Below are 14451 nucleotides of genomic sequence, written 5' to 3'. Positions count from 1 at the left end.
GCATGTTTTCAATTTACTTTATAATCACAATCTTAACCCTCCACTAAGTAAAGAATTCCACAAGTTGTAAGTAGAAAAGCCACTGTTCCTCAAGAGTATAGACAAGGGCTGCAAACAATAATCAAATCTCAAAATGTCAATTTCATTCATATACATCACATTTTTGGTACTCTGCTTATTAGTTAACACAAATCATGGGAAACATGTGATATTGTCTTTTTGGGACTGGCTTATTTCACTAAGCATAATGTTCTCCTCTTGCATCCATTTTGTCACAAAACACAGGATTTCATTCTTTTTTTATGGCTGAACAGTAGTCCATCATGTATTTCTTTACACAGTCATCAGTTGATGGACATCTGTGTTGACTCTGAATCTTAGCTATTATGAGTTGAGATGCTATAAATATGGTGGTACAGATAACTGCAAAAGACCCATTATAATCAAATTGTCAAAGTCAAGTATGGGGGGGTGAGGGAGTGGGTGGAGGGTAATTTAGAAAGTACCAAGAGACAGGTGACTTGTCACATATAAGGGAATCTTCATAAGGCTCTTGTCAGATTTCTCAGTGGAACTCTTGGAAGCCACAAGGGAGTCAACTGATACATTTAACATTTTGAAAGAGAGAGAAAAAAGTCCTGCCAACCAAGAAATCTATACCTGGATAAATTATTCTTTATAAGCAAAGGAAAGATAACTTTTTTCACACAAACAAAAATTGGGAAGTTTTTTTCCACTAGACTTGCCTTACAAGAAATGTTTAAGGGAATTCTTCCAATTGAAATGAAAACATGATAAACATCAGGGTGAAAGCACATGGAAATATATATCTTATGGATAAAGATAAGTATACAATGAAATACAGAATAATGCAATGCTGTCATGGTGGTGCATAAGTTACTTTTAATACTAATATGCAGGCCGGCGCCGCGGCTCACTAGGCTAATCCTCTGCCTTGCGGCGCCAGCACACCGGGTTCTAGTCCCGGTCGGGGCGCCGGAATCTGTCCCGGTTGCCCCTCTTCCAGGCCAGCTCTCTGCTGTGGCCAGGGAGTGCAGTGGAGGATGGCCCAAGTGCTTGGGCCCTGCACCCCATGGGAGACCAGGAGAAGCACCTGGCTCCTGGCTCCTGCCATCGGATCAGCGCGGTACGCTGGCCGCAGCGCGCCGGCCATGGCAGCCATTGGAGGGTGAACCAACGGCAAAGGAAGACCTTTCTCTCTGTCTCTCTCTCTCACTGTCCGCTCTGCCTGTCAAAAAAAAAAATACTAATATGCAAGTCAAAAATATAAACTATTAAGAATTATAATCACAAGTTTGTTAATGACTAATGATATATAAAGAAGTAACCTGACTACAAAAAAAGTGTAGGGAGCAGAGGGTAAGAATGTAGAGTTTTTGTATGCAATTGAGGTCAAGTTATCAAATTAAAGTAGATGATTATAACATATTTTTGCAAATCTCACAACGCCACAAAGAAAGAACATATAATGGATACTCAAAAGATAAAAAGAAAAGAATCAATTCAAATCATTACTTAAAAAATCAAATAATAAAGGAAGAGAGAAAGAGAGAGAACACCAGCAGAATAGACATTGATCTCACCATAAGTCTTTGATGACCAAGTGCATTGTCAATAAGCACTAATATTTTGAAAGAAATCCCTATTTCTGAGAAATAGGTCTCAATGGTGGGCTAAACTATTCAGGAAACCATGTAAGGAGACATGCTGTCACCCAGGCTTGAGTGTCCCATTTATGCAGCACAGAGTAGGTTTAGTACAGTTCTCAGGGGCCCTAGGCTCTTTGGCTTTTTGGAATAGTCACTGAGCGCTGGCTTCTGCTTGAAGTCCCCAGGTGCATTCGCAGCTCAGAGGGGGTCAGCCTGCACTTGAAGCTTTGACACCAGACACAACTGCTCCTCTCCAGCCATGAAAGTCCTAGAGGACAGCTTTTGCAACACGAGGCCGTCTCGTCTACCTGATCATCTGTTGCTCTCCTGACTAGCTCCTCTGGACAGTTTGCTGCAGCATAGCACTTGCTGCACCACCTTGTACTCTGATGCAGTGGAGGTGGCTTCTTTCCTTAAACCTCTGCTGACTTCAGACTTTTCTTCTGAAGTGCTCTCGGCCTTCAGAGAATTGAACAGAATCAGGGCTTTGCTCAGATTACACAAATGTGTGGCTGACTTGATTGTCTATGCAGACCACTAAAACGTCCTCTAAATCAGCGTTAAGACTGTTTCTTATTTGTGTGTTCACTGGAGTAGCATTTTTAACTTGCTTTCATACCTTGGTCAACTGGTGCAAGAAGCTTAGCTTTGGGCCAGTCTCAGCTTTTTTATTTTTTTAAGATTTATTTGAAAGTCAGAGTTAGAGGAAGAAGAGGAGGAGGAGGAGAGGGAGGGGGAGGGAGAGGAGAAGGAGGAGAGAGAGAGAGAGAGAGAGAGAGAGAGAGAGAGAGAGAGAAAGAGAATCTTTCATCTGCTGGTTCACTTCCCAATGGCCACAATAGCCAGAGCTGGACCAGGACGCAGCTAGCAGCCAGTAGCTTCAGCTGGGTCTCCCACATGAGCGGCAGGAGCCCAAGTACTGGGGCCACCTTCTGCTGCTTTTCCTAGGCCATTAGCAGGGAGCTGGATCAGCAGTGGAGCAGCAGGGACCCACACCAGTGCCCACTTTGGATGCTGGTGTCACAGGCAGTGGCTGTACCCACAACACTGGCCCCCAGTCTCAATGTTTGACATTATTTCTAGCTTTTGTTTTAAAAACAAGAGATACTCTTTGTCTGAACACTTATAGGCTATTGTAGGGTTATTAATTGACCTAATTTTAATACTGCTATCTCAGGGAACAGGAAGGTCTGAGGAGAGACATGGGCGAGGCCCAGTCCATGGAGCAGTCAGAAGCCATAGTTTATAGAACAAGGTCACTGCCTTATAGGAGCATGGTTTGTGGTGCCCCAAAGCAATCATGACTATGACATGAAAGATCATGGGTCACAGATCACTCTATCAGATCATTGCAGATATAATTAAGTTAATCATTTTGCAATGGGATATTGTCTTGAATTATCCCAGTAGGCCCCAAATATCCGTATGAGAGGGAGATTGGACACAGAGAGAAGAAGAAAAGGCAGTGTGATGGCTGTGATGTTGCTATGATCCCAGGGAGGCAGAGGCTGGCAGCCACCAGGAACTGAGACAAGCCAGGAAAGGGATCTGAGGGGGCCTCTGGTGTGAGCACGGCTCCACTGCCACCTTCAGCCCAGGGAGACTGCTGTGCACTTGGGCTTCTGGAAGCACCTGAGAGCAAACCCCTCGGTGAAGGCTCATGAACACCATACCCTGGCTCTCCGGCCAGTGACCACAACATCTTTGGAATAGCTCATTGGCCTCCCCCAATCACTGATCAAAACCAAAACCAAACTCTTCCAACCTCCCCAGTAGGGAACATAGGTTGGATACATTCTTCCACTCTGTCTTTCCCCGGGATAGAAACACAAGCCATTGGAAGAAAAGACTCCAGTCCCTGAGTTGAGTAATTCTCCAAATACCTATTAGAAGAGTCTACAGACACCTCTGGGGGAATTTAAAGATGGGTAAGATGTAGTTTCTGTCCTCAAGGGTCCTAGGGACAGGGATGAAAGGACAAATTCCAGGATGCACACTAATATTTACAATATCAACTTACAATCAGTCAACTTTTTGTTACTCCCACAAATTACCTAGGACAAACTAGCTATCAACAAAGGAGCTTTATTTTGGTTCACGTCTTTGGAGGTTCATAGTCCCAGGCCGGGCAGGCCTGGTACAGTCTGTGCTGAGGAAGGGTTCCATGCTGAGACAGAGAGAACCCCTGGGTCCATGTTGGTTTGTATAACCACCCCTCCCTCAAGGCCCTAAAGACTAGGCCCACCTCATAAACACTGTAATTAGATGAACTTTCCAGCTCTTCATCCCATTAGTTTATGACTGTTGGGTTTAAAGTTCAGCATGCATTTGGGAAACAAATCCTACCGAAACCATAGCACGACAACCAAACACGATGGGGGTGATCACGTGAGACAGGAGACAGAAAAGCCCTCCATGGGGAGGGTCCCCTTGAGAGGGCCTAGAGGGATGCATCTCCCTGGGCAGAGTGTAGATTAGCCCAAGTCAAGGCTCTAACACATGAAAGCCCAGGCCATGAGGAAAGGAAACTGGAAAGGGAATTTGGAGCCATATTTCAGAGCAGGGTAGGTAATGTTTTCTGTAGAGAGACAAATAGTATTTATTAAAGTTTTTTTTTTTTTAATTAGAACACAACCACTCTTCTTTAATTAATTCAGAGAGAGAGAGAGAGAGAGTTCTTCTATCCACTGGTTCACTCCTCAAATGCCCCCAATAGCCAGGGCTGGGCCAGGCCAAAGACAGGAGCCCAGAACTCCATCTGGGTTTCCCAAGAACTTGAGCCATCACCTACTGCCTCCCAAGGTGCACATAAGCAGGAAGCCGGACTGGAAGCTTGGCTGGGACTCGAATGCTGGGGCTCTATTATGGGATGTGGTTAACCACTGTGCCAGACACCCACCCCTCAACTAGTAAGTACTTTAGGCTTTGTAAATCACTGATCTCTGTCATCATGACTCTACTCTGCCACTGTAGCACAAATGCAGCCACAAGCAATATCTAAGTGAATGGGAATGCCCATGTCCCAATAAAACTTTATTTATAAAGACAAAAAGAGGATCAGAACACCGAGCTAAGGCAGCAATGTTCCATGAGAGACCACAGGAGATCCGTGAGCAGAAGATGGCATCGTAACAACACCCATGCTATGTACTTGGAAAAGGAGTCTGGCCAAAGTGTGTGGCAAGAACTGGAGGACGTGGAATTGAGGGTAGAAGTTACAGTGCTTGAGGTATTAGAGCCGAAATGGGAAAGACAAAGTTAGAGGCTATGACAACTTCCTGGGTGTAGTGAGGAGTGGAGAGAATTAAAGATCCCTTCTAGGGGCGCCGGGTACTAGTCCCGGTTGCTCCTCTTCCAGTCCAGCTCTCTGCTGTGGCCCAGGAGGGCAGAGGAGGATGGCCCAAGTGGTTGGGTCCCTGCACCCGCATGGAGACAGGGAGGAAGTACTTGGCTCCTGGCTTCGGATCAGTGCAGCACGGGCCATAGCGGCCATTAGGGGAGTGAACCAAGAGAAGGGAGACCTTTCTCTCAGTCTCTCTCTCACTGTCTATAACTCTGTCTCTCTCTCTCACTGTCTAGCTCTGCCTGGCAAAAATAATAATAATAACAATAATAATCCCTTCTATCTCAGAGCTGGGGGCTTGGGATTCGGGATGAAGGAAATCTTTGAGCAGTATCACAGGGAGGTGGGGAATGAAGTTTCCACCAATGCTCTCTGAACTCGACGCTCAGAAAAATCAGGCCAAGCACACAGCCAGGCAGTCCGGGCTCTGGGTCTCTGCCGTGGGGAGACGTCACAGCACATACCCAGAGGCCACGAGGGACGCCGGCTAAAACCAGGCTCCCAGGTAACACTGGAGCCCTGCAGACAGCACCTGACCCTCTCTGAGTCTGCCCAAGCAGCCGTGAGCCGCTCGAATTCTCAGAGGACAGCCAAGCGGGACAAAGCCAGCCCCGCCAGAGGCAGCTGCGGGCCACGCCAAGTGACCATGGAAGCCGCGTGTGTAGGCCAAATTGCTTTCTAATTACATCGCTCTCCAGACAAGATGAAAATGGTGTCTCTGGGAAAGCACGCATGTGGAGTCAGCCTGAGTGTGGAGGCGGTCAGGCCTCGTGGAAATCCGGAGCGAGGAGTCAGGTTGCAAAGTCATCACCTTCCCCTCTGCGGAGGTAGAAGCAAAGCAGGCAGGGACACCGTGGGCCCGCTGGAAAGAAGGGAGCCCACTGAAGGGAGTGGAGGAGTCTGCACGGGATGTGCCATTCTGCCCTGTCTCATCCTTTCTCTCTACAGCTTCCTAAAATGCCCACCTGGAAAAATCGCGTCAACGTTGTTTTTCTGCCTGTGTCCGATAGCAAGGCCTCCCCCTGCTGCTCCGCACGCTGGGACAATTTAGCTGAAGAGGCGCTGCCGTGGAATCTGCCACGTCGAGGGTTGACAAAGAGGCAGTTTACTCACTAGTAACACATTTCCTTGCTGAGATGTAAACGCTCGCGTTTGGCAGATATTGAAAATGCTATTTTGATATTTTATGCACTTTCTTGGGAATCTAATTCAGAAGCAGAGCAATGAGGGAAATATTCCTAACTCAGAAATAGAAATGTAATGCTACCATTTGGGGTTATTTATTTCCCATGCGATCAATCAGGCAATGTTAGGAAATACGTTCAGAGTTGTTTCAAGCATGATTCCAGGCAAGTGAGTAATCTTTTCATTTTCTTTTCATATATTATGAGACTTTTTTCCTCCTTTTAAATTTATTTATTTGACAGGCAGAAAGACACAGAGAAAGGGAGAGACACAGGCAGATAAAGAGTAATGTCACATCCAGTGGATAACTCCCCAAATGCCCCAAACAGCTGGGGCTGGACCAGGCCAAAGCCAGAGACTAGAACTCTATCCAGGTCCATCACATGGGTAGCAAGGACCCAACTGCTTGAGCCATCACCTGCTGCCTCCCAGGGTGCATACTAGCAGGAAGCTGGAAACAGAAGTGGAGTCAGGACTTGAACCAGGCTCTCTGATATGGGCTTACGATGCCCCAACAGGCACCTTAACTGTTGCACCAAAAGCTCACCCCTGAGATTTTTTTTTTGGAAAGATGAAATAGACAAAGAATTAAAAGGCATAAATATGAATATGACTGTCACTGTTTTATAAGAATTTAGTTCTACTGACAAATGCAGCCAGTGGAACCGAACGCTGGACGTCCTATTAATATGCACAATATTTCAAATACACCTGGTGATTCCAGGACGCTGGCAACTCTGGTAACTTTGTCGAGAGCACCTGGTATCTGGTCTCTTCCACCTGGTCCTGGAGAGGAATTCATACCAGGCACCTCCCAGTCATTTCAAGGGGAAAGTCATTTACACTTGTGGGTTCTGCCTGATTTTGGGGGTAAAGTGGTTAAGGTCATTAGGAGAAAAGTTAGATGGGGTCTCTTCCCTTACTATGGTGCCATCAAGGAGAGGAATAAACGCAGGGAAGAGTTGGCAGGGGAGGCAAGAGGTAAAGTGGGGGGAGGGGAAGACGGTCAACTAGGTCTTCCTGCCTTGCTCCCTCTAAGTAGCACCCCTGCCTTGACTGTCACAGAAGTCCATTTGGCCTTTGGAGGAGCGGATGGGCCGCACTTCCGCTTGCCCTCATCCAGGTAGGGCACCCAAGAATCTCCTGCTCTCAACAATCTCGCCCCAGCCCACCACCAGCTGCCTGGAAAGCTTAGCTTCTAGTGAAAATCTATAGGAGTCCCTGGAACCTTGGTGCAAACGTCTCCGTGAGCTTCCTCTCTGCCATCTTGGCCAACGTCTTTGCATCGGATGGTACGCCTGACAGGTTTGGTTGCCTGTTTAAACACTGCAGGCCGCAAAGTGGCAGAGGGGGGTGTACGAGGAGCATCCCTCCATGCAGATGGTACCCCAACATTGGCCCCACCGCAACCACACCCTGGGCACACACCGGCGGTAGCAACTGAGGGATGCAAGACAGAACTGGGCTGACTCCTAGGAAAGAGAACTGTACATGTGGGCCTGGCTCATCGGTGCTGACTTTGCTGAGCTACATGGTTGGGCCACCCTTTGTGGGACTTTCAGAAGCAGACGGAAACAGAGATGATTCCAGTCTCCCTCCACGCCAAGGAGCTGTCTGCCCTTCGGGGTCCACAGGTGCCTCTAAATAAACTCGGTGACTTCCTCAGCCTGCTCTCCATTGGCCCCAGCTGAGCCAGCCTGGTGGCCGCAGACAGAGAACGGAAGTGGCCTGCTGAGATGAGACGTCTCCCCTGGGGATGTCCACGCAGCTGGCCCACACACGCAGGAAGTCAGAATGTGCCAAGATCAGCAAAGATCAGACCGTAGCGTCCAGTTTCTGCGTCCTGAGTGGCAGTCTGAGCCCTGGACTCATTAGCCTCTTCGGGCACTGAAGCACGCTGCACTTTGGTTGGAGAGATGAAGGGACCCGTGAAGCTCACAGCAGAGAGCCTCTGGGTCCTTCTGCCTGCAAGACTGGAGCAGTTCCATGGGGCTAGCACACGGGGAAGGTGCCCCTGCCAGAGCTCCTGTGGGGTCTACAGGCCGCAGCTCTCACCGGCTCGGCCCCAAACACTGTCACGGTCCCCTCATCCTGAGGATTGCTCTCAATGCCAGGTGCAGAGACGCAGTTAGTTAGAAAGAAGGAAACTCACTTGCAGGTTGGCATTTGATAACATAGTGGCTCTAACTGGACAGGGAGTCCTGAGTCCTCCCCCCACCCTTGTGCAGCTATGGCGGGGGTGGGAGGTGGGCAGGACTCCCATCCAAGCTCTCTGAGCTCCCCCAAAATCAACCGCTCGATTATATTCCTAACCTCAGGCGGCGGCTCGTCCAGGGCACTCTTAATGGCATTCACTTGAAGGTTCCTCCCGCCTGTGGAAGGGGAAACATTTGACTGGGGCGGCAGAGTGTGAAAGGAAAACATTCTGCTCAGTTAGGGACTCAGCTGCGCTCGCCGGTGTCTACAGGGGGACTTCAAAGTTCATTTAAGAAGGGCACTCATCGGCATCGCGGCTCAATAGGCTAATCCTCTGCCTGCGGCGCTGGCACTCCGGGTTCTAGTCCTGGTTGGGGCGCCAGATTCTGTCCTGGTTGCTCCTCTTTCAGGCCAGCTCTCTGCTGTGGCCCGGGAGGGCAGTGGAAGATGGCCCAAGTGCTTGGGCCCTGCACCCGCATGGGAGACCAGGAGGAAGCACCTGGCTCCTGGCTTCAAATCGGCACAGCGCCGGCCGTAGCGGCCATTTGGAAAGTGAACCAACGGAAGGAAGACCTTTCTCTCTGTCTCTCTCTCACTGTCTAACTCTGCCTGTCAAAAAAAAAAAAAAAAAAAAAAAAAAGAAGGGCACTCATGGTTAGGTATCAGAGTGCCTGGGCTGGAGTGCCATCTCTGCTCTGGACTCCAGCTTCCTGCGAATGCGTATCCTGAGACGGCAGAGGTCGGCTCAATCCTTGAGTCTCTGCCACCCACAGGGAGGCCCAGATGGAATGCCTGGCTCCTGGAGCAGCCGGGACATTAACTGACGTCCACATGGGATGCCGGTGTCAAAGGCGGCAGCCTTGCCCGCTACACCCCAGTGCCAGCTCCATGCTTACTTTTTGATTTCATTTCCCATGAGCTCCTGAAATACCCTTTATTTTTCCAGAGGGCAGGACGGTGGTCTTCCCTGGCTGGGGGACACTGGTGGGCTGCCCAGGGGTGACTGACAACCGCTCTCCACCCACCTGCTTTGCAAACTGACTGCCTTTGCTTCCCACATGCACACCCTGTCCACATGCGGCGCCCTGCACCATGGCTGTGCGTGCAGCCTCTGCCTCCACATCTCCTCCCAGAGTCGGAGGGGTGGTGATTAGACTTTGCCTTTCGCCACCGATGTTTTCACACTTGCTCTGCCCCTGGAGTTTGGGAGATGCCAATAGTTCCTTGGAGCAACTTCCACGCCCTGCTCCCGGGCCTCGTGCTGTGAAATGGGCCCGGCTATTCTGCAAAATTGGACAGGGCTGTTCGGGAGCGGGGAGACCCAGTTTGCATACTTCAAATTAGAGGCAGGCCCTGGAGTCTGCAGTAGCAGAAGCGTGCGCCACCCAAGCAGCCACGACAGGCTCTCGGGGAGGGAGCCATGGGGAGCTGAGTGGTCCTGACACCTGAAAGTGTTGGGAGGACGTGGAATGGCACTTACCAAAGAAAATGTAAACATCATTACAAAATGTTTGGAAAACTGAACTTGAGTGTCTTTCTCCTGCAGGTGCACAGGGTTCGAAACGCACACCCTCCACGTCCACACAGGCCCGCTCTGGCCAGCTCCGGGTATTTACAGACAGAGGGGGACGGCTGCTAATCAGGTGTCCTGGGGTCCCTGCCCAGCTGCTTCCACAGCTGAATCGCTGGCGCTCACTGCCTCGGCAAGTTCAGCTTTCTCGAATCTCCCAGGCAAGCAGAATAGCCTGGAAAACGGAAACCATGAACCCTGCGAGTTCTCCGAGGAGACTGGACCACATGGAACCTTCCAGAAAGCCGTGATTACTGACCGCACTGCAAGGCAGGCGAGCAGCCCTCGGCAAGCAAGCGCTGCTGAGGCCTCGAATGTTCTGAACTTGACCGAGAACGTCTGGACTAGACTTCTGGGAGTTTGCATCTGGATTGGAAGAAAGAAATATGGGGCGTCCTCTTCCCCTTAGGGGGACAGCACAGAAAGACAGCGACTGTCCCCAGAGCTGCGGGGAGGGCTGAGAGCCCCCGCCCCAGCTCCTCAGCGGCACAAGCGTCTCGCTCCTGCAGTGACCTAACTGTTGCAGTCACGGGACAGCCTGGGCGCACACGCTGGCTCCTGGGTCTCCCAGCTGTTGGTGACACGGATTTTCAAGTGAGCGAGTCAGATTGCATTGTTTTGCTCAAGTGGATGGGGGGTGGGGTGGGAAGGCCTGACTTCCTGTGTCCCTAATTGAAGACATCTGTGCGTGGGGACGCTCAGCGCGCTGCTGTCACCTCTGAGCAGGAGAGCGCGGGCTGAGGCCATCTCAGGTTGCCTGACAGGGCGGTCTGCAGGGCAGTTGTACCCAGGCCACCTGATACGTGTGCAACCCGAGAGGAAAACGCGGCCCGGCCACGGGTGGCCTGGGGGCTTGGCCTGCTTGCCCCTATCGAGTGGCGCTAAAAATGCTTTAGGAGCACAGCTCCCACTTGTCAGAACACCCATCCATCACCAGCAGCCACGTATCCAGGCCTCGAGAACGAGATCGAACGAGCGCTGAACGTCTGTTTGAAAGAAAAGGGAGAAGGGGTGAGTGGCAGGTGCATCGGCCCGCTGGGAGCAGAGCTTTTTCCAACGACGGAGATCACCCCTTGGGCCTTCTCTCTAGAAATACCATCCAAAGAAGCCAGGCTTTTCGTACAACGATTACCCAGTTTTCCCGGGCGGTTTAAGGTGTGTGGGTAACGCCGGGTGTTCCCAGGTTGATGGGCTGTCCCTGATCCCAGTAGGAGGAGCCAGAGGTTACCAAGCACTGACTCCAAGCCAGGCACTGAGCCCAGCCAGGGCTTGGTTCCCCAGGGGGGTCCACATGAGCCCCCCGGGGTAGAGTTTTAGACGCAAAGAAGACGGGTGGAGATGGCACAGCTGGCCGGAAGTCACGCGGCTCGGAGGTGACAAACCAGGGCTTCGCCGCGTCCCATCGCGGCACGGGGCCTCCCACGGACGGTGGCCAGAATCCCACCTCAAGGGCCGCCTTTGTTTTCATTTTTCAAGTTTATTTATTCCCACTTATTTGAAAGGCAGAGCGACGTGGGCGAGGGCTCTTCCGTCCGCTGCTTCACACCACCCCAGCCAGGGCTGGACTGGGCCGAAGCCTGGTGACGTGGCCCACTCTACCCGACGCTCGCCCCTCGCTGGCCACCCGGCCTCGAATCCAGCAGGCCGTCGTTCCGGGCGGAACCATCTCCCCAGCCACCTGCGCCCCGTTGGCTACCGCACAGCCTCGACAGCTCACCTGCCAGCAAGTCTCTTCTCAGCCGAAGCGGGCGGCCTGCTGGAGGCCGGAGTCCTGCGAGCCTGCAAAGGGTGGAGCGAGGCAACTTTTCCACAGAGGCCCCACACAGCCGCGGCCGGAGCCCGCATCTTGCGGCAAGCCTCGTCAGACGCCTACGCGCCAGTCATCCCCGGAACGTGCCCCGGGCTCCTCCCATTGGACGCCCCGCGGAAGTCACGTGCTCAGATTCCTCCCATGGGACACCCTGAGAAAGCCACGCCCTCAGACTCCTCCCATTGGACACCCTGAGAAAGCCACGCCCTCAGACTCCTCCCATTGGACACCCTGAGAAAGCCACGCCCTCAGACTCCTCCCATTGGACACCCTGAGAAAGCCACGCCCTCGGACTCCTCTCATTGGACTTCCAGAGAAAGCCGGAGGTCAGCATCCGCCTGCCGCTGGGGGCCTCGAAGCTGCCCCTGGAGACGCAGAGGTGACCCAACTGCTATGTCTTCCTAGGAGGACTTAAATTGTTCTTTCCAGGTTTTTGTTGTTTTCCTGGAACGAGGTCGGAAGACAAAAGAGGAAGTGTTTTCCCGCCCTAGAACACCCTGGGTCCGGCAGGACCTGAGTCCCCTGCACCGGAGACGAGCAGCGTCCGTGGCAGAGGCCTGGGCTCGAGTTCCGGCCTTGCTGCTCACGCACGCCCTGGGGGGCTGCAGATGGTGCATGGGTGGTTGCGCGCTGATGGGGTTCTTCCGCCTGGCCTGGCCCCAGCTGCTGTAGGCATTTGGAGAGCGCACCAGCAGATGGAAGATCTCTCTCTCTCTCTCTTTCTTTCTCGCCTGCCTTTCAAAGGAATGAAGTACTTTTTACGGAGAGAAAAGAAAAAGGAGGGGGACTCATGCACTGACCAGGGCTTGGGCAGCTTGTTTGCAAACCAGCAGTGACAAGTGGGTTTCGTCTGAGCGTTCGCGCCCGAGCCTGGGGCTCCCAGGGCATCTGCAGAGACAACCTTGTGCTGCTTGGGTGGCTGTGGACATTCTCAAGACCTTGGGCACCAAGTCCAGAGTGAGTGGCCACCCGGCACGACCACAATTTCAAATCCCAGCTCCCACCAAATGCGAAGACAGCCAAAGGTTGGTGGGGCTGCGTGTGTGTGTGTGTGTGTCCGTGTGTGAGCACATGCCTGTGTGTGCATGTATGCCTGCGTGTGAGCCTGTCTGCACACATGTGCGTGCACACACTTGCCTTGGGTGAATGCGTGTCTCTGTGTGTGTGTCAGTGGTCAGCTCGGTTCCCAGTGTCCCTGGGAGGATTTTTGCTGGGAGCCTCCGGCCGGCGGGCAGCGCACAGCCCTGCACCACATCCTGCCTCCCACTTCCTCCTCTCCTTTCCCGGCCGGAGCGGCCCAGATGGGAAGTGTCTCACGACCCTGTGGCTTGGCGGGGAGGAAGCCTGAACTTGGCTTCCCTGGGGCCTGGTAAGAGTATTTATCCCTGAGTCTGTACTTCTCTGCTTCCCTATTTTTAGACCTTTGCCTCCGATCTTCTAAGGGCACGGATGCAAGTTTCCAGCGGGGCTGCTCCAAGCCAGGGCCGGGGCCCAGGAGCTGCTGGGTGCAGGCGTACCTGGGCAGGGACTGCCCGGCAGTGGTTGCACACAGTTTGCTTTCAAGAACAAACGGAGTAAACAGCCTGGCACAGCCCCCTCCTGCCGCCCGGGAACAAAGTTCTGGGTTTTCCCTTCTACCTTAGGGACCCAGGACGTGTGACCTGGGAATCGGAGCACATGGGAGAGGCAGTGCGGCAGGAATGTCATCGGTCACCAGAATGTGCAGCAGCGGCTGTCACAGAGCTGTGTGCCAGGCCTGGCTGGAGAGCTGCCCCCCACCCTCCCTGGCTGCCCCTCCTGCTCCACTTCAGGGCCCTCTGCCGTGGCTTCTGGAAGACTGCCCTGGCTTACCTGCTCTGCGTCCCACAAGGTCTAGGTCAGGGGGTGGGTGGGCATGGTGGCCCGGTGGGTTAAGCTGCCACTTGGACACCTGTATACCCCCCGTGTCACCGTGCCTGCTTCAGGTCCCGCCTTCTTCACCTCCAATTCAGCTTCCTGCTAATGTACACCCTGGGAGGCAGCAGGTGATGGCCCAAGTACGTGGGTTCCTGCCTGCCATGCAGGAGAGACCTGGATGGAGTTCCTGGCTCCTGGCTTCGGCCTGACCCAGCCTTGACTGTTGTGGGCATTTGGGGGAGTGAGCCAACAGATGCAAGCGTTCTCTCTCTTGCTCGCTATCTGTTTCGGTTGCTCTTGCACGTAGATGAACATAAATAAATAAGTAGTTAGGAAAAGATCTAGGTCAAGTGCCATCTAGCACTTACCACCTCGTGATGGTTTGTGTGTGGGTGCCAGCCTCCCCAGACCAGGCAAAGTTGAGGGCCAGGGACCCTATCTTCTTCATCTCATGCTGCAGGTGTGTCAGAGTGCACGTGTGTGAGCTTGGGCCGGGCTGTGGTTTGGGGCCTGCCTGTCCCAGGTTCCCACACAGTGTGTGTTCATAAGAAGCCGAGTGAATGCATGCAACAAAGCAGTGTTATCATTGGAGGTCAAGAACCAGTCCATAACCACACCTGGAAAGAATCAAGCCACACTACCTCGTGTTCCTGGTTTTATGCGTGTGTATAAGGCTTGCCTGTTGTAGTCAGCTTTTCCCAACCAACTCTATTTAGTAATCCAAGAGATGTAGGGTCCCTAAACCTGAGCCAGCCGGGCCAGATGTGGCGTGTGTGACATT

General features: G+C 52.4%; 1 long non-coding RNA gene across 1 annotated transcript; it reads left to right on the top strand.

Annotated features, from left to right (window-relative positions):
* The first annotated feature begins 12507 nt into the window (after positions 1-12507).
* On the top strand, positions 12508-14003 carry LOC138845075 (uncharacterized). Its single transcript, XR_011381801.1, has 2 exons — positions 12508-12799; positions 13194-14003. It is a non-coding gene; the product is annotated as an uncharacterized lncRNA (long non-coding RNA).
* Positions 14004-14451: the final 448 nt, after the last annotated feature.

This window comes from Oryctolagus cuniculus, chromosome 13 (genome assembly GCF_964237555.1).
Source record: "Oryctolagus cuniculus chromosome 13, mOryCun1.1, whole genome shotgun sequence".
Lineage (NCBI taxonomy): Eukaryota > Metazoa > Chordata > Mammalia > Lagomorpha > Leporidae > Oryctolagus > Oryctolagus cuniculus.
This window is presented reverse-complemented; position numbering and strand designations above follow the sequence as displayed.